Source organism: Marmota flaviventris, chromosome 2, assembly GCF_047511675.1.
Source record: "Marmota flaviventris isolate mMarFla1 chromosome 2, mMarFla1.hap1, whole genome shotgun sequence".
NCBI lineage: Eukaryota > Metazoa > Chordata > Mammalia > Rodentia > Sciuridae > Marmota > Marmota flaviventris.
In genome coordinates this window covers 71,596,654-71,615,208 of record NC_092499.1, presented here as the reverse complement: position 1 = coordinate 71,615,208, position 18,555 = coordinate 71,596,654, and the positions used below count along the sequence as shown (strand labels likewise).

Here is an 18,555-nt window from a genome sequence, read left to right as displayed (position 1 = left end):
TTTAAAATATAAGGGACATTAAGATAAAAACCCACACAGAGATTCATTCAGCATTTTCCTGGCCCTTGGCTAAGTAAAAAGAACATACCAGGTTGCCAATCCAGTTCCCTTACATTTAGGAAGAGCATTTAATAGCTCTTCTTTGCCTTCTCTGAGCCCACTTCCTCCTCCCCTTCCTCCTCCTTCTCCTTGTTCTTCCCTGTCTCCAAATTAATCTTAATAGGAAGTCCTGAAGCAAACGATCAAGTTACAAGTCGAAATACGATAGCCTGTCATCTTTCATCATTTTTGAAATAAACAAAACTGTCAGGATTCTCTGAGACCTGCCTCTGGTTCAGAGTGTTCTCTTTGAGGCTGGAGGAACACACAAGGATTAGAAAAAAAGGAGGCTTGTTCTTGTGTAATGAAGAGAATGTAACGGAAGGATGGCAGTGATCTCCAATTCCAGACTTGTGTGCAATTTCAGACCATTGCATTTGAGGGGACTATTGATTAGGGCTGTAAAATGTTTGCATAATTGGGTCTTATTTTATAAAGTAGAGGTTTAAGGGCTCTTCGTTAACCAGATTAATTTCTTGTTATAGTCCCCTTCACTTTCCCCAAATGTTTGGATTGGATATACCAATTAATAATAATTGCCTGGCTTGTTTCCTGAAGATTGGTGCCTTCTGTGGACTAGGTCGTTGAAGACTGGGAGAGTGTTTTTATGTGGAAGGTCGTCTCTATTCATCAGAGGTTGTTTATCTTTTTCTGGCGCCTCCTTCAGAGCAGCCACAGTTTTTCTGAAGGAGCCGCCACAGGACAGTCCAACAGCAGAGAATTGCTTGGTTCGGAGTGGGTAATGCTGGGGCCATGGTCTTGGTTTGGGGATATTTCAGAACTTTAATATTTTGGTAACCCATGCTCCATAAATCATTGAATTACATCAAGTCTATTTAAAACCCCTCTGGGCAGCTGTTTAAAATGCTGTCACTGCAGTAAGCAATGTCCTCAGAGTCACATGGCAGGTCTGGGTGAGAAGGGGATGGGTTTTGTTTGTGTTTCTTTAACTCCACTTAGGTTTACCCTCTGACTCTCCACTTCTGTGAACAGTCCCTCCACTTCCAGTTATTTTAAAAGTCAGGATCCTGAGGCCACTTAGTCCATCAGGGTTAAGCCTTCCCATCAGATCAAATTCTTTTCCCTTACATTCTTCTCTCCCAGCCATTTAGTGAAACAAGCACAAATTGTTAACTTCAGATTAATATGTTTAATAAGTGAAATCTGGAGTCTTTCAAGAAGGCAGGCAGCCTGGAGGATTGGTTGCAGCTGAGGACTCCCAAGGGCTTTTCCTAGGTCATTGCTGGGGGCTGAGACCACCTGTGTAGCACCTGTGGGCAACTTGGGCCTAATTACCCCAGGGAGCACAAGCTTTGTCAACCCTGCTCCCTGGCCTCCCATGTACTCTGGGGTCTGACAACATAGTGGGTGTTGGGAGACCAGATCCCTGGGGAGAAGGGTGAAGCTTGGCCACCAGCATCCCCTTTAGACTGCTGCATGCTTGTAGGTGTAATGCCCAGCACTGATGCTTCAAGCTCCCTCAAGAGAAGGATGGAACATCCATCTTGTCCTCCATCGTACCCAGGCCTGCAGTACCTAGGTAAGTATTTTTTGTGTGCATTAAAAGACAGAGAAATTTAGTACCAGTGACCATATTTAGAACTTTTCAATCAGAAAAATAAAAAGTCAAATATGCTATTTTAATTTCAGCAGACTTGCAAATGCTATAATCTTTAAAAAAGAAACAACCAAATTTCATTTTGAATTCCATATAAAGTGTGAAGCAGCAAAGATCCCCATCATCTTTTCAGAGTCTTGACCTTCTGACCGTCTTTGTCCTTTGCTGGCACTTAGTAGATGCTTAATCAATTTGTCAACTCAGTTCGTGAATACAAATTGAGAGGGCAGGGGTTTTGGAACTGAGATCTGAGTTTGACTCTCAACATCCTCCTTACTAGCTGTGTGACCTTGAACAGATGACAGCCCTTTTGAGTTTCAGGTTAATTTGTTGAGAGGATTAAGACAAAGTACGTTGTACGTGATACATGTGATTTCTACTAATGAGATAATGAATAGTATGTATCCTATGTATCTCTTATACTTGTTTCTACTCCCCACTGGGTTTACCCCAAGGGTACTTGTTAGAGCTGTCCTGCCCAGGGGACACGAGTTGGTTTATTCTCTGCCTCTGCCAGTTGGGGAAAGAGGCAGGGTTCTCCAGGGGCGGGAGACTGGGCTGCTCAGCTTCTTGCTGGGGTTGGGGACTGGGAGTAGAGCTGGAGCCTAGGAGCATGCGGCTCAGCTCTGGGCCACCGGCAGCTGCAAACCGAGGACGGCAGTGCAGCGGCTCAGGCTCCGGCTCCCGGGGGAGCGGCCGGCAGACCGCCTCCCCGGTCCCCAGGCTGCCAGCGCCGCGGCTCGTTTGCTTTGGCCGGGGACCCTGCCCGGCCGCCAGGACCTACCCTACGGGTCTCCCGGGACTTGCCGCATCTGGGACCCTTACCCCGCGACGTTTGTGAAGTTTGAACAGAAAACACCAGCGGTGCACAAAACAAAAACACCAGCCACCGAGGAGATGGGATTCCGCAGACGACCTGCCCCTTCCCATCCAAACCAACCCAACGCAACGTGCGGCGCTTCCTGGGGCCCCTGCCCCGGGGGTGGGTAGGGGGGTGGGGGCGGTGGCCTGTGTTTGGGAATCAGCGGGGACCCCACCAGCCGGTGTCCCGGCCCTGACCTCTCCGAGATCTCACGCGGGGTCACTGTTTCTTTACAAAACAGAGTAACAGGAACGAGGCAAAGCTCTTAATTTTTTTTTTCTTTTTTTGCAAAATTCTCCTCAGTTGAGGGAGAGGCAGTCAAAGGGCAGACTGAACTGTGTCCAGTAATGTAGTCCCCTTCCCTGAGGCGTCGGAAGTGGAGGGCCTTTCCAGGCCGCCTGGAGCTTAGACTGCACTGGAAATGGGCCTCTTCAGAAAGGGTTTTGATTTCCCGCTGTGGAAGGGGGACACTTTTCCCTCCCTCCCTTCCCCACTCCTTTCTCTTTGGTTGTTACTTGATATTCTCCTCCCTGCCCCCGCCCATGACCTGATTAATCTATTGCTTTCTGAAAGTTTGACTGTAGTAGCTTTTTTCTCTTCCACCTCTCATCATCATATGCAGTCAGCCAAAATTTGAGTTAATGTTTAAAATTAATTTCTAATATATATTGAGTACCCCCCCCCAATCGGTGAAATTTCACTGATATAATTTTTACAATATCTTTCATGTAATAATTGCATCATTTCCCAACCCGGTGGCCCTTGTTGTGTTCTTTCTTTCTCCCTTACTCTCCTCTATCCTTTCTTTTCCTCCTCCTTCTTCCTTTTTTTTTTTATAAAGAAAGCAGGGACTTCACCAAATCTCATCTTCATCAGTTACTATCTTCATGACCTTGGGCAAGTCATTTTTGTAGGTTTTCTCAGCCTCCACTTCTTTGTCTGCAAAATGGAGTTAATAATGCCCAATTTAGATTATTGGACTGATATATTACAAATAATAATATACTCACCACATAGAATATAAATAATAATTTATGGTATTGCCTTCTGAATAAAATGAATTTTCTAGCTACCTTTACTCTCTGCCCTTGAAGAAAACTTTAGGTAACAGGTCCCAGGCTCTGGGCTCTGGGGTCAACTTCACTGTTCTTCCACTTCAGTATTCATATCATTTCCCAAAAGGTAGATCCATGTTTTCTCTCCCACCTGAACATCTGCTTAGCCTCCTAAATAGTATCTCTGCCTCCATGCTCAACCCTGTTAATCTGTTCTCCAAAGAGTTGCCAACCTGCTCTTTTTTAAAAACAAAATTTTTTTAAAAACAAAATTTTGAAATAACTGCAAGTGAAAATTTTGCAAAAATGACCACCTTCTGACCTTTCTCTTTTCTGATGTCATAAAGATCCCTACTGCCTTGAGGCTGCACACTTATTATTCCCTGGGGCTGGAATCCTCATCTGCTGACTGACTGCTGAAGTGTCACCTCCTCAAGAGATGCCATCCCACCACCTGATTTAAAGTAGCACCCACACCTCACCCCCAGTTACCGTCTATTATAGTTTGGATTTTAAATGTCCCCCAAAGGCCCGTGTGTTAAAAACTTGGTCCTCAATTTGGCATTATAGGGAGGTGATAGATAGAGCCTTTAAGAGGCGGGGACTAATGGGAGGCTTTAGGTCATTGGGGGTGTGCTCTTTAAGAGGAGAGTGGTACACCAGGGTCATTCTTTTTGCTTCGTAGCCACCATGAAGTGAGCAGCTTGCTCCACCGGCACTTCCTGACATGATGTGCTAGTTTGCCATAGGCCCAACAGCAACTGGGTGAATCCATCATGAACTGAATCCTCTAAAACTGTGAGTCAAGTTAAACAGTTCCTCTTTTTAAGTTGTTTTTCCTCAGGTATTTGTTACAGTAATGGAAAGCTGGCTAATACACCCTCTATTTATGATACCTTGTTTATTGCCAAAGCACTAAAATTAATTATTCATTCATTGATTAAGTAAATGAGCCTGTAATTTAGGAGAGAAAAAAACTTCTAAACAATTAGTTCAAGCCATAAGCTTGTGGATATAAATGCAATAGCTTTCAACACAAGGCAAATTACAGAATTAATAAATTTCTAAAATCAAACAACAAAAAATATTATTATTAATAAGAAGCCTGATTCTATGGCCTGAGGTCAGGGTTTAGGTGAATATAATTCTGTCCCCAGAAAACTTTGGAAGGATTCACAAAGGAAAGAGAAAGACTGACTGTCCTTTGGACTGAAGAAAAAAATTCCCCAAGCAGCTTCAATAACAGTGGGAAGAAAGTATGGATTTATTATTATTATTATTATTTCTTATATATTCCACATCTCTCCTGACTAAGTCTGTTAAGATAATCAGTTTTTATGCACTTATTCATTTTTTTTTTCCTCAAGCCCTACCAATAGGGTCTTGTTTTTTTAACTTTAAAGATTTTTTTGGCTCCTGTGGATAAAATTCTGGAAACCACATATACAGTACTAAACACATTGGGTCTGAATTTTTCAAGTCTCATCTCACTCTCTCTGGTGTGCCTGGCCTGGATTGTTTGGGAGCCATTGGTTTTGATGGGTTTGGGAGTTTGTTGAACTCTTGCAGATTATATGTATTATATGTTTTCCTGAGTAATTTGGTTTTGTTCAAATCTCCAAATATACTTTTTCCTAAGCTCTTTCCCCTTAGTTTACAAACTTGTATATATTCCAGAAGAATGTAATCTACATGGTTAGATTCATTTGCACCCAGTTTACTTCAAGGTCATTGGCAGGGAGCTAGATGTTCAAAGGATATGAACAGTAAGAAACTTTCCCTAAAATATTTTACATGTGTGTGCCTGAAATGATGACATGTTAGCTCAGAATTCTGTATAGGTAACTCTGTTAGTTAAGTATTATTCTATTGTATGACATAGTAAGATTTTAAGCAGCAGATAATTGAACTCATATTATTTGGACTTAATTTTTAAAAAGAAGTTATTTCTATTTTCCATTATCATTTCAGGATTTTCTCTTCTTTATTGAAATCCTTAGCAAGTACTCTCAGACAGTATTAATTTTGCTGTCTAAAAATCCATCACAGCAAGAGAACATAACTAGCCATAGGATTTGGGGCAAGTTCACTGCTCTGAGTCTAGGTTTCCTCATCTGTTGAGTAGGGATTAAAAATGTCCTGTCTGCAGAGTTGTTATGAGGAGATAACTGGAGAGAACGTGGGCAAATAAATAAATGTGGGCAAATAAATACTTTAGGCCATACCTAGAATAAGGTATGTCCTATAGTAGAGTTTTAAATGGCAAGTGGGCCAATCTATTGAGTTGTGGTAACATTTTTGATGAAGTTTTATATTATACTATCATCACCAAATTGGTTTGTGTGTGTGTGTGTGTGTGTGTGTGTGTGTGTAGGTGTGTAGGTGTTGGTGCATGCAGGAAGAAATGTCTACAGCATAGCTAGGTGTTCAAGGTGTGCTGTTGATGGGCTGCTTTTGGAGGGTTTCTTTGAGAGGGGCAGACCTTGCTGACCCTCTGACCCAGGTGTTTAGCCAACAAGACACTATTGCACTTAACATCTTTAGTAATCCATCTGCAGTAGACGGCCCACTGGCCATTTGTCTAAGGCCAACCAAATGTTGATGAGGGTCATGATGGCTTTGGGGCCACACTTTGGAGGTTATTATCATTAATAATGTCTGTGTGCACCTCATGACTCTTGTGTACATGACCTTTAGAACTTCAGCTTCCCTCCTTAGAATATTGACTTTCTGCAAGATAGTTCAGAACAGAATGACCACATCCAAAATGGACTGTTAAGAGATAGTCTCTCTGTCCCGGTGTGGATGTGAAATGGCACTCACTGCGTGAAGCCACTCAGGAACATGAGGTGTCTTCAGATCCAGCGTTTGCAGACCACAGGTTATATTTTTCACTATGAAAAGGAGTATTTGTAGCAAACAGTGAAAGGCAAGGGAAGCCATTGTAGTAATCATGGGAAAAATGGTGTCAGATGGCAGGGCAAACCACTGTGGTAACCTCCTGAAGTAATTATGGACATCTGGATTGATGAAAGGAACTAAAGGATGGCAGGCATTCTGCATTTGGGACTGGGTTTTCCCAAAGGAAGATAAATGGAAAAAACATGTTTGCTTTAACTGCTGACTCATGGTACAAAGTTTTAATTCAGAGACTTTAATTGAAAATGCAGCAAGAATGTAAAAGATTACATAGAAAAAAAATTTGTATATTGGCAAGACATTAATTACAAAACCAGATGGTTATGATGGAAAAATCAACCAAGAGGCCTTTGTTTTCTTAGCATGAAACATTTTTACTTTAGACATTTCAATATTCTGTTAATTATAAGCAATGCCACCTTTCTATTCAAATTAAAGAGTGATTATCTGGTATTTTAGAATACATTAAAAAAAACCCCACACAGAAATGATCATGACAGGAACCTGGAATATAAAAGCATTCTTGTGATAGAAGCTTCATGACCAAGACACTAGTTCTCTCTCCCCAGAGGCTAGTCTAATGAGACCATATATCTCGGTTCCTATTGACCATGACCGCTGTCTCAGTCAGGGGTCATTTGTTTGCAACAGAAGGTTGGAACAAAACAGCCTGAAATTAGCTCAGGAAGGAGAGTTTACTGTAAGGATACCAGAGGTTTTTCACTCTCAGAGATTCCATGTTCAGGAGTGTCCTTGGGCTGGAAAGTTCATCTGACAATACATCCCTCCATTGTGTTCTCTTAGGGCACAAAGCGTCTCCTTTCCACCTCCCTCTGCACACCTGCTCCATGATAACTGGGTTGCTTCCCCAGGTGGGCTTTCCTGCTTTTCTGAAATTAGTGGGCTGAACAAGAGGCCAACCATGGCTGCCCATCTGGGTTTAAATCTACCTTCTTTCTTTTCATTTACTATTTGTCCCATCTGTTTTTTATTCTTCTTTCTCTCTTTTCTAATCTAGTACTTAAAAAATCATTCCGTTTTCCACACCCTATTTGCTTGTTGATTATATATTCTTCAATTATTCTTTTGTGGTTTCCACAGAGATTATAATCATGCATCCTTGTTTACTGTCAACTGGTTCCACTAGTATTTCTTGGACAATGAAAGAAGCTTAATGACATTTAAGCCTATAACTGCGGTCTGAATATGTATGTCCCCCCACCCTTCATTATTGAAATCCTCACCCCCAAGGCGATGGCATGAAGAGGTGGGGCCTTTGGAGTCAATGATCATGGGGGCAGCATCCTCATGCATGAAGTCAGTGTCCTTATAAAAGAGGTCTGAAAGAGTCCCCTCACCCCTTCCACTGTATGAAGACCCAGTAAGAAAAGACCCGTGTGAGCCAGAAAGTGGGCCCTCATTAGAACTGGATCTGCTGTGATCATCAACTTCCCAGCTTCCAGAACTGTGAGAAATAAATTCCTGTTGTTTAGAAACCACCCAGTTTGTGGTATTTTGTTACAGCAGCCTGAACACACTAAGACACCCACTTACCCTGGTTTGGCTATTGTTACCATTGTCATGTGTTTCATTTCTGCGTACTTTGAATCCCACAAAACATTATTATTGTTGTTTTAAGCAGTTGATGGTCATTATACTTTGCCCACATGTTTACCTTTTCTACTTCTCTGCATTCCTTCCTGAATTACCATGTTTCCATCTAGTATTATTTTCCTTCTGCTTAAATAACTTCCCTTAGTATTTCTCTCAAGTCAGGGCTGCCAACACATTCTCTGTTTTTGGGGTTTTTTTTTTTTTTTTTTGAGAGTCTTTGTTTCCAAACTTACTCTGTGATATGTCTACAAGTTTGTCATCTGCTTGTGGCACTTTCTATTGCCCAACTTCACGTAAATAAATGGATTTTCCCACCTCCAGGATAGACCACCATAATTACAAGCTTTTTATAGATTATGATTTGAAAAAAGATCTCTTTGGCCTAAAAGAGAGGATTCCAAATGCATTTTATTACATGAGACCTATCACATGTCAGCTCTTGAAAGCCTACTGTGTGTCAGGCAGTGTACTAGTTACTGGGAATATAAAATCAAATGAGACATGGTCTTGCCTCCTAAAAACTCATTGACTAGTAGGGAAAAACAGGTGAAAAAATGGTTATGTGGAGTGTGCCAACATCCAAATTAAAATTTAAGGTTAGGGGATACTTCCCAAGAGAGATGACTTGAATTTTTATTTTTTAGAATTATTTTAGTTGTTGATAGACTTTTATTTTTTTTATTTATGTCATTTATTATAGACTTTTATTTTATTATTTATTTATATGCGGTGCTGAGAATTGAACCCAATGCCTCACACAGGCCAGGCAAGTGTGCCAGTGCTGAGCCCCAGCCCCAGCCCCAGATGCCTTGAATTTTAAAAGAATAGAACTTGTTAGAACCATGTGTATGGTAAGAGCCTGGTAAGTTCTCACTTTCAGTCTCATAGATGCTGTGTCCTTCTTGCTAGGCCCCCCCTTCTTGCTAGTGGGCAGAGAGGGGAAAATTATATATATATAATTATATATATATATATATATATATATATATATATATATATATATATATAGAGAGAGAGAGAGAGAGAGAGAGAGAGAGAGAGAGAGAGAGAGGAGACAAGCATAGCTTTCTGGTGTCTCTTCTTAGAAGGACACTAATTTTGTGGGATCATAGACCCACACTTGTGATCTCATTGACTCTTAATTACTTCTGTAGAAGCCCCATCTCCACATACAGCCATGCTGAGGGCTGGGGCTTCCTCATATGTATTGGGGAGGACAGAAGCATTCAGTCCTTAACAGGTGGGTTTTATGAAAAAGAAAGGATATTTGTGCTGAGGTGGCAGAGCCAGTATGCAAGGCAGTGTTAAAGACACAGGAGAGAGCGAACTCGGGATGTGGGAGTGATAACCAAGAAAGTCAAAGCACAGCCTTGGATCACAGAGGGAAGGGGAAAGGATGGGCATCCGTGGAGACAAGTGCATCTGTAGGCGTTCTGGAAGGAAATTCCTATCCTGTGTTGGGAGGTGAGGTCAAGTGGTAAAGAGATGCTGGTCAGGAGCAGGGCTATGAGGAAGAGGTGGACTTGTGGTTGCCAAAGATAGCTGCCCCAGGAGACCATCAATAATGATGTTGATAATGGCCTGTCTTCCCAGTCGGGTGATAGGGCCCAGTATAGGTGACCACCCCCTACATCTATGACACTGCTAATCTGCTCAGCCATCCTCTGCTATTTGCATCAGTTCTCATCTGGAAATAGAAAATTGAAGCTCTAGTTTAAATTCCTACTCATGAGGGCAGAATAGAGAAAAAATGCAGCAATGAATCATGTTAAAATGAAAAAGGAATTTTGGTTGGCAGGATTATAAGAGTTAATGTGTTCATTGCTTTTTTGGACACATAAATATAGTATCTTCCTGTACCAAGGAAGGTAGAAGCCTTCTCTAAACTGCCTGGCAGTTTATAAGTGAAGAATCCTGAAACTGACACTTCAAGAGCATGGACAAATGATACTGTTGGGACAAAGTACAATATTTGGCACTGGGACCTTCTCTATGCCTCCTGATAGCACCCACAGACATTTAGCTCAGAGAAAAGAAGACTTGACAATTAATAATTGTTGATTTAATCAGTCTGTTTGTATTATCTATTAAGCACTGTTACTACAAAAGAGATTTCACATTTGCTGATGCATAGCATCCATATAATGTCCCTCCAGCTCAAGGACTTTGTTACCCAAACTTCACAGAGAGGGAGTTTAGGCACCTGGAGGATGAATATAGGAAACATTGGAAGCAGTGACATGTGCCAACTTGCTCCTTAACCCTCATTCCTAACTTTCACAATGTTTTCCCTCTATCCCCCTCTTATAAACCTCCCATCTTGTATAGCCCAGCTGATGTTCCTGGATTAGTCCATTTTCTGTTGCTATCACAAAATATCTGAAGTTGAGTGTTTTATTTTAAAAAGAGGTTTAATTTGCACACAGTTTTAGAAACTAAAGGTCCGAGATTCAGCTGTCCCGTCTGTTTGGACTCTAGTGAACAGGTTCATCACAACATGGAGGAAAAAAAAAAAGAGAAAGAAAGAAAACCAACCCTGTGTAGAAGGGCCCAAGGGGTGGCTTTACTTTATGAGAACTTTCTCTTGAGAGAACTAATTCACTGGTTCACTCCCCAGAGACCAACATTGATCCTTTGTGAGGGTGGTGGCCCTGTGACCTAATTACCTTCCATTAGGCCCCACCTCTTAAATGATCCACCACCTCAATACCACCACACTGGGAACCAGGCTTCCAGCACGTGAACATTTGGACAAACGACATCCAACTATTACAAGACTCTCTACGAGGCTTCCTCTGCATCATTGAGCCCTCACTGATATTGGACTCCTTTGAAATTTGACAGCATTCAAAACATCTTACTAAATACCAAAATAATATGAATAAAAGGACATAGTTTGCCATGAAATGTAACACCTGACTATATTATTTTGAGCTTTCACTCCAGTTTCTTGTGTCGGTCACCTCTCCTGACATACAGTGGAATGTTTTATTCTTTGTTCTGATTTCCCATGAGGCCTAGCACAGAGCTGAGTGCCAAATAGGAGTTTGATATTATGCCCTTTGCTCTGTAGGGGACATTACATCTATCTTCCAAGGACATCCACTACACACACCTCAAATAGCAAGTCTGAAACAAAGGGCACTCAGTGTCTCTGCTGGCAAGGTGTGTAGAAATCTGAGAGATCCATGGAGAATTGTCTCCCAGCAGAAGGTAATTTTCAACTACTTCCTAGTGTCAACATTTTTAAAGTTAATAAGAATTCCCAATTGTGTCACTGATATTCTTCTGATCGATAGAGCAAATTATCAAAATAGGAGTCCCATGAGATTTGAAATAATTGTTTTGAGTCGTAAATATGGCCCTGACAGTACTTTTACATTTTCTGAACTCACCCTTTAAAAGTCATTTATGACTAGTTTGAAACATCTGTTTTTCTATTTTAAGTTTTTCTTTTTCCCAACTAGTTTCTAAAACCTCATGGAGTTGAGGGAGATGGTTTTGATTTTCTTTTCACCCACTCCACTGGGTATTTACTGAATACCAATCCACTGGCACTGAATACAGCCTTCCACGTTGCAGACTCAGCCCCATCCAAACTCACCTGTCACAAGTGCTCTTCCCCAGCCTCATTCCTGGAAGTCCCCACTCCTGACTTTGTCTTCCATACCTCTGTGTCTTTGTGTGTGAGGTTTCCTCTGCTGGAACACCTGCCCCATTGTTCTTGCAAAGACAAACTCCTACCTGTCCTTCAAAACCACTCAGGCTTTGCCTTCTCGGTGGAACAATCGCTCTATTCCCTAAGTGGGATGACTGACTTCTTCCTTTGTGACTTTTGTTCATTTCTATGATGGTGCCTCCTCTGTTGCAATATAATAACCTATTTACATAAGAGTTTTCTCTACAGTCAGTCTGAGGGCCAGAACCATGTCTCTGGGTCCTTAATGCCAAACATGTAGATAGATATTCAAGAAAAAAATTTTTTCTTTTAGTGAAATAGAATCCAATGGTCTTAAGGTAAGGAAAAAAAAAGAAAGAAAGAAAGATGCTTTGGTTGGCTACTAGGGACAGATCAATGATGGGTTTGGAAAACAGGAAGGACTCATGGGAACTTGAGACTAATCAGCAAGGAAAAATAAATTCTCATTACCACTCATATGCTGGCATCCTATTCTCAGACCAGAGAGGCTGTCCCATTGACTGGAGCTGCAGACTTTTTATATGCCCCTTCCACGGATAGTCTGGGAGAAGACTGACCTGCTCCCCTTAGGTTGCAAGGCTTTTGAGCAGGAGAAAGGCACTACTTCCCACCAAGATTACACACAATAGGGAAAAGCAATTCTCTAAAAGGAACTGGAATGTCATCAGAATAGGAATGAAATATGTTAAACCAAAAAAAAAAAATAATAATAATAATAATGGAACAGTGTCTACTACTACAAGTGAGATTTTGCAAAAAAAAAAAAAAAAGGAGACTGTATGATTTAAAAATCAATTTAACATTGGATGGTTTGATTGCCAGCAAAATCACTTGTGACATTTAGCACCTTTCTTTATTTTCCTTGATGAACTCAGAGCTCTTGCATAAATTTAATAATGTGTTATGTACCCCCTGGGTATCTGATTTACAGACTGGAGTTGAATGATTGGACTCAATACAAAAAAGAGCTTGCAAACTCTGCCTATGGTTTTTCAGCCATCAAGGAACTAAGCTCTTTTGCTCCCTGGAGAAGCTAAAAATTCTAAAATGAAGTGCCCTCTGCTCTGGTTTCTGCTTTTCAGCATTTCTCTTCTGTTTTCACATACTTTTGCTGCTTTAAAATTAAATCTAAGAAACTCATTCCATATTTTTTCATCATCTGCTTTTGAAAGTGAATGTTATGGATTTATGGTTTGGGATTCTTTGATGTTAGAGTAGCAAACTATGCTTGCTTCACTTGTTTTTGTTTCACTTTTTTTTTCATTTATGAGGCTTTGATAATTTGATTTATTAGAACACCACAGTCAGTGTAGGAGAACCGACACCATTTGCATTGTTGGAAAGCTTCGTGAAACATCAGGCGCTAGTTCCCTATGGAGGCCTTATGTCTATTATTATGTGCCTCCTCCTTCCTTCGGTCATCAGGGAAGTTTGGCATTAAGCAAAATCTTCAGCTGTGCCCTAAGGATATTCATTCCTAAGACATTCCAGGAGCTTTGAATCAGATCCCATTCCCTAATTTGTATCTGCAAAGGTATACAGAATGGTCAGCGAGTATTTCTTATCAAAAAACATAAATACTCCTTCCTTGTCCCTTACAGTGATTGTGGATCTGATGTATTCAAGTTTGAGTTTCATATTGTATCACTTCCAGTGCATTAATGAGTACAATTTGGGTCTTTCCAGCACTAAAGGATATCTATCTCTCTGGTGTATATTAAGAATCCCCAAGGATGAGTAAAGGTGAAAGGACAAGAATGACCCCTGCTGCAAAGTGATGGGTACTGTCACCTTATTCAGTTTCTGTGGAGAAGGGAGTGGGATATGGACAGACAGAGAAAACAGGGTAAGTACATGCAGAATGAAAAGCTTACTATATGTGCATGGCAGAGTGCAGGGGAAGGGGAGAAAAGAATATAAATATAGGTGTGTGTTGGGGAAATATCATAAAGGTAGAACACAGGCTCTTTCTGGGAAATAGAAAACACCCAGGTCACAGGGGACCAAAACGGGAAAGTCAGAAACCAAGTCTCTTGCAATTTGTTAGCGACTTTATAATCTCTTCTCAAATTAAGGGAAAGAACAAGATAACAGAAAAGCAATTGGAAATGTCAGGAAATACAAAAAAGTCATGATCTAAAAAACAAAGCTAATCTATGGGATGATTTTCAACTGATGAAGGTGTCAGGATAATTCATTTCAACTTGGTATGTAGAATAGTCCCCTTAGCCTGACACAAGTTTACTAACACAAAAATTATAATACTTTCCTAATGAATCCATTCACCTCACCTAATAATAATAACTTCTAAAATTATTAGATGATACCAAGGAATTATTAGTAATATGTGCTTTTATTGAAATTCTTATCCTCTTTTGGGCATTGTGCTAAGTACTTTAGATAGATTATTTTTATTTAATCTTCCAACAGTCTTATGGAAATAGATGCTGTTATCTCATGTTTTTTTTCCAAATTAAAAATTGAAGCACAGAGAGATTGAATAACCATACTAAGTCTTACAGCTCTCAAGTGGCAGAGCTATTTTGAGCCCCATGATTTACCTTTACGATATACTGCTTCTGGCTAAGCTATATTACCCAATCAGCAGTGAATGCTATTTGCACAATCATTATCATCAGTGCTCTTTTGATTTTTTTAAGAATCATTCTATAAATAAAGCTTGTAAGACTTGATTATAATTACAAAGGAGAATATAAACACTATCCACATTGGTCACAGAAAAATAGTAATACAGACAGAAGTTAGTAGAAGCAGAATGGAACAGGAAAAAAAGAACACATATTTCCTCATATTTATTTACAGTTGCTGCATCAAAAGAACTTATATTTTTAAAATAAAAAAAAATTGGTGGTGCTATGGCGGGGGCGGGGGTGGGTAGAACTCAGCTCAGTAAGTCTCTACCACTGAGTCCCCCCAAAGCTATATTTTTACAGTTACAAAAATAGCCAACAGAACTAAAAAATAAAAACATGCTAAAGTTAGAAGATAATTTAATGTGAGTAATTTTTTTTTATTTTTTAAAGCAACATTCAATAGTGTCCTCTTAAAGTTGGTAAATCAGGAGAGGGTATAAACATGCTATTTGAAGTATGTAGAAAAATATTAAAAGCAAGTGAAAACTGTTTACTTATGAAAAATGGGGCTGGGTTGAATGCAATGGAGTGTGATTTTTGCTTTTTTTTTTTAAATACCTTTCCATTTAAATGATTATTTCCATGTGCACATATTACTTTTTATAATAAGAACCATATCCCTATTATCCACTTCAGTAAACCAACATCTAAGTTTCCATCCCACTCTGTGTATGTAGGAGTGGCATTCAGTGGAAGGAGGTACTTCTTCTGACCACAGCAGCACTAGGAGGTGCTGGGTAAGCATCACTAGCCCCAGTGGTCTGGGGTCTCTTTGTGTCTGTCTCAATGTCTTTACACTCTCACTATCCCAAGGTTCAGCCCAGAGATGGGAGGAAGTAAGGATTCCTCTGACCCAATGTCTGGCTCTCTTCTTTTGATGTACCCTCCCTGGGTGAGATGGCATAGGTTCTACTTCCTCTTCCCACATGGGTCCCCATCATTCTGGTCCCAGGTCTCGTGATTTAACCTTAATGGTAGATGCAGTTCAGGAAGGGAGAGCAGCCTACCCAAAAGGGTGCACAATGACAGTATTTGGAGAATATATTATTCCCCTTACATATATCTATGGATAGAAAACAGTCTGCAAGGACACAGACCTCAAGAGCAGCTGGCACATCTGGGGAAAGATGTTGGGGAGAAGAGAATATATACATGTAGGATACTAGTAATTGTGTGTGTGTGTGTGTGTATGTGTGTGTGTGTGTGTTTTGATGTTGTTGGATGGTATAGACATTTATTTACTGCTTTTTTGTTGTTTATTTGGATTTAACCTTTTTTTGTACTTTTTATATTTTATCTATTTGGATAATAACAATAGCCCAGATCAAAATTAGCCAGTTTTGATCTCTAACTTATTAATGTAAATTAATAGACTATTTTTAGTAGCTTAAATTCATATGAAAATTGATTAGGAAATATAGTGAGTTATCACGTGCTCCCTCCCCAGTTTCTTTTACAAATAACATCCTGCATCACTGGTACTCTTTTTACAATTGATGAGTCAATATGGATGTAATATTATGAACCAGAGTGCATAATTGAGATCCAGATTCACTCTTGGTGCATTCTATGGATTTTGACAAATGCATAATGTCATGTGTCCACCATAGTAGTATCATAAAAAATAGTTTTACCACTGCTGTATACTACCTATTCACTTTTCCCCCCAAGTGATTTTTTTCCTAAAATCCTTGATTATCATGCCTGCTCTGCTGGCTGTTCCCACTTGCCGGCAAACTGAAACCCAGTCCCCTGCACCTGTTCCTTCCGTTACTGACTCTGCTGTCTGTGATAATAGAATCATGAGTGGTCTTCAAGCACCTCATATCCTGCCATTACCGCCACTTGTCAGGGGAAAACCCAGACAGGATGAGATCCACATTCCCAGCTGTCCCTGTCTTCCAAGGAAGAGAAACCTTAAACCAGTAGCTAAAGAATGAAACCAGATACCCCAGGGAAGGGGTGGGGATGTCAGGTCCCTGGTGGTCTGCAAAAAAGAGACGCCAACTCAGAAGCCCCAAAGTGCTGGGAAAACCAGCACAGACTTCAGATAATGCCAGGTACCATCACAGGCACTGTGGGGGGTCTCAACACACAGAACTGAGGATTTGTAAGGATTTGTGAGGGACTTTTATTGCAGAGTGATCAGGAGCAATGTGGAGCTCTCTTGCTTTCTGAATAAAATATCTCTGATTCCCAAGGCTGGCATGGGAGGAATCTCTCATGGAGACAGCTTAGTGCAAAGTTGCAAGATATTTCTCTGGACAGTGTTTTCAAACATTTTTAACTGTGACTTACAGGAAGAATATATTTCATATTGGCATCTAGTGCACACTTGTGGTGCACACCCTTGTACAGGCACACACAAACACCTACACACTGCTGGCAGCATCAGCATTACTGGGGAGTTTGCTAGAAAAGCAGATACGGAGCTTACTTCCTACCTTCTAAATCAGAATCTGCATCTTAATAAGGTTCCCAGGGAACTATGATGCACATTAAAGTTTAAAAAGTACTGCTTCAGGGGACAGGGAGATAAAAAGAGTAAACCATATCTATGCATGTCAAGTAATCTCATTCCTGGGCTTCCTGCATTTGAGACCAGAGCCCTCTGCAAATTATCTAAATACTATGGCCCCTGAATCTTGTTTTCTATTCCTCTCAAGACCCCACCACATAATCGTAAAGATAACTAACTTGTATAGAGCTGGGCAAAAGCTGAGTACTGCTCTGGTGCCTTACATACGTCAACTCTTTTAATCCTCATACCAATCATAGCAAGGTGCCATTATTTGCATATTGCATATGAGAAAATTAAGTTTAAAAAGGTTAAATAACTTTCCCTGGCCACACAGCCAATAAATGAAAATATTTAAGTATATAACTACGAAATTGAAAGAATAGGAAACACAGTAGGGATGGAAATGGTCACCAGATTTCTGCATGGAAAAATGGGTGGGAGAAGACTATTTAATGAAACAGACTGTGAGAGTTGAGGCTACACATATTCCCGGAGGTCCATGCATGTGATTGGAGCCAGGGTACTTCACAAGACCATCAAGAAGCTATGTGCTCAGAATAAACAGGCATAGCCAAGAGTCGGGAGTGAACACTAGACAACTTCCCCTGTTGGCACACACTGCAATCTCCTAACATCCTAGTGCATAAAGCACAGGCAGTTGATACTTACTCAGGGAAAAAATATCTGTCAGCTCTGCTCCAAAATTTTTGAATTGACAATCTGGAAGAAAACTAAGACCTCTCATGTAGATACTATTCCTTTTCACCTTTGGACACGTGGGGGTTCCACAACTTAGAACTGGCCAAAATTCTATATCGAGTCAAATAATGATGTATAAGGGTAGAAACATTTCAGACTTGTGAGGACTTTGAAAGTCAATCTTTCATGTTCCTTTCTGTGGGAAGTTACTTAAGGATGTACTCCAGGAAAATAAGAGAGTAAACTAAAAAGAGAGAAGATATGTAATCTATAAACTAATCATTCCAACCTAGATTTTAAACCATTTTCCAACCCAGGAAAGCAAGGACAGAAGGCTCCAGGATGAGAGCAATATAGCTGGCCTAGAGAGCAAGCTCAGACTGGGGCAGGAAAGAAGAATCCAAAATGGAAGGCTTTGGGGTAGGTGGTAAGTCAACTCATTCAGTAGAAAAGACTATAATATTTAAAGATTATAATAGAAAACAGTCTGAAAAGAAAAAAAAGACAGTAAGAAATTCCAATAATAGAAGAAACTATTAAAATCTCTCTGTTCAATAAACATATAATTTGAAGCAACTTTTGTATGTAAAGAAGGAGGCTCCATTAGTTTCTGATGATATGAAATTTTTACTTGATGTGGTCCTGGTTTGAGAATATAGGACCTTCAGGGAAGGAAATGAAATTCCAAGGCATTGCTTGCCTAAGCATTGCACAATATTGAAATGGTTATATGTGTAAATATATACTGCTCATTGGCATCCAACTTTTAGAGTCAACATACGGACAAAACAGAAATGTTGATTGAGAATATAGA

The 18,555-nt window shown here is 40.3% G+C and overlaps 1 long non-coding RNA gene across 1 annotated transcript; it reads left to right on the top strand.

The window, feature by feature from the left end:
• The first annotated feature begins 794 nt into the window (after positions 1-794).
• On the top strand, positions 795-18,110 carry LOC139704166 (uncharacterized). Its single transcript, XR_011706214.1, has 6 exons — positions 795-838; positions 1,547-1,639; positions 4,320-4,432; positions 13,554-13,713; positions 15,199-15,258; positions 18,059-18,110. It is a non-coding gene; the product is annotated as an uncharacterized lncRNA (long non-coding RNA).
• The last annotated feature ends 445 nt before the right edge of the window (positions 18,111-18,555 follow it).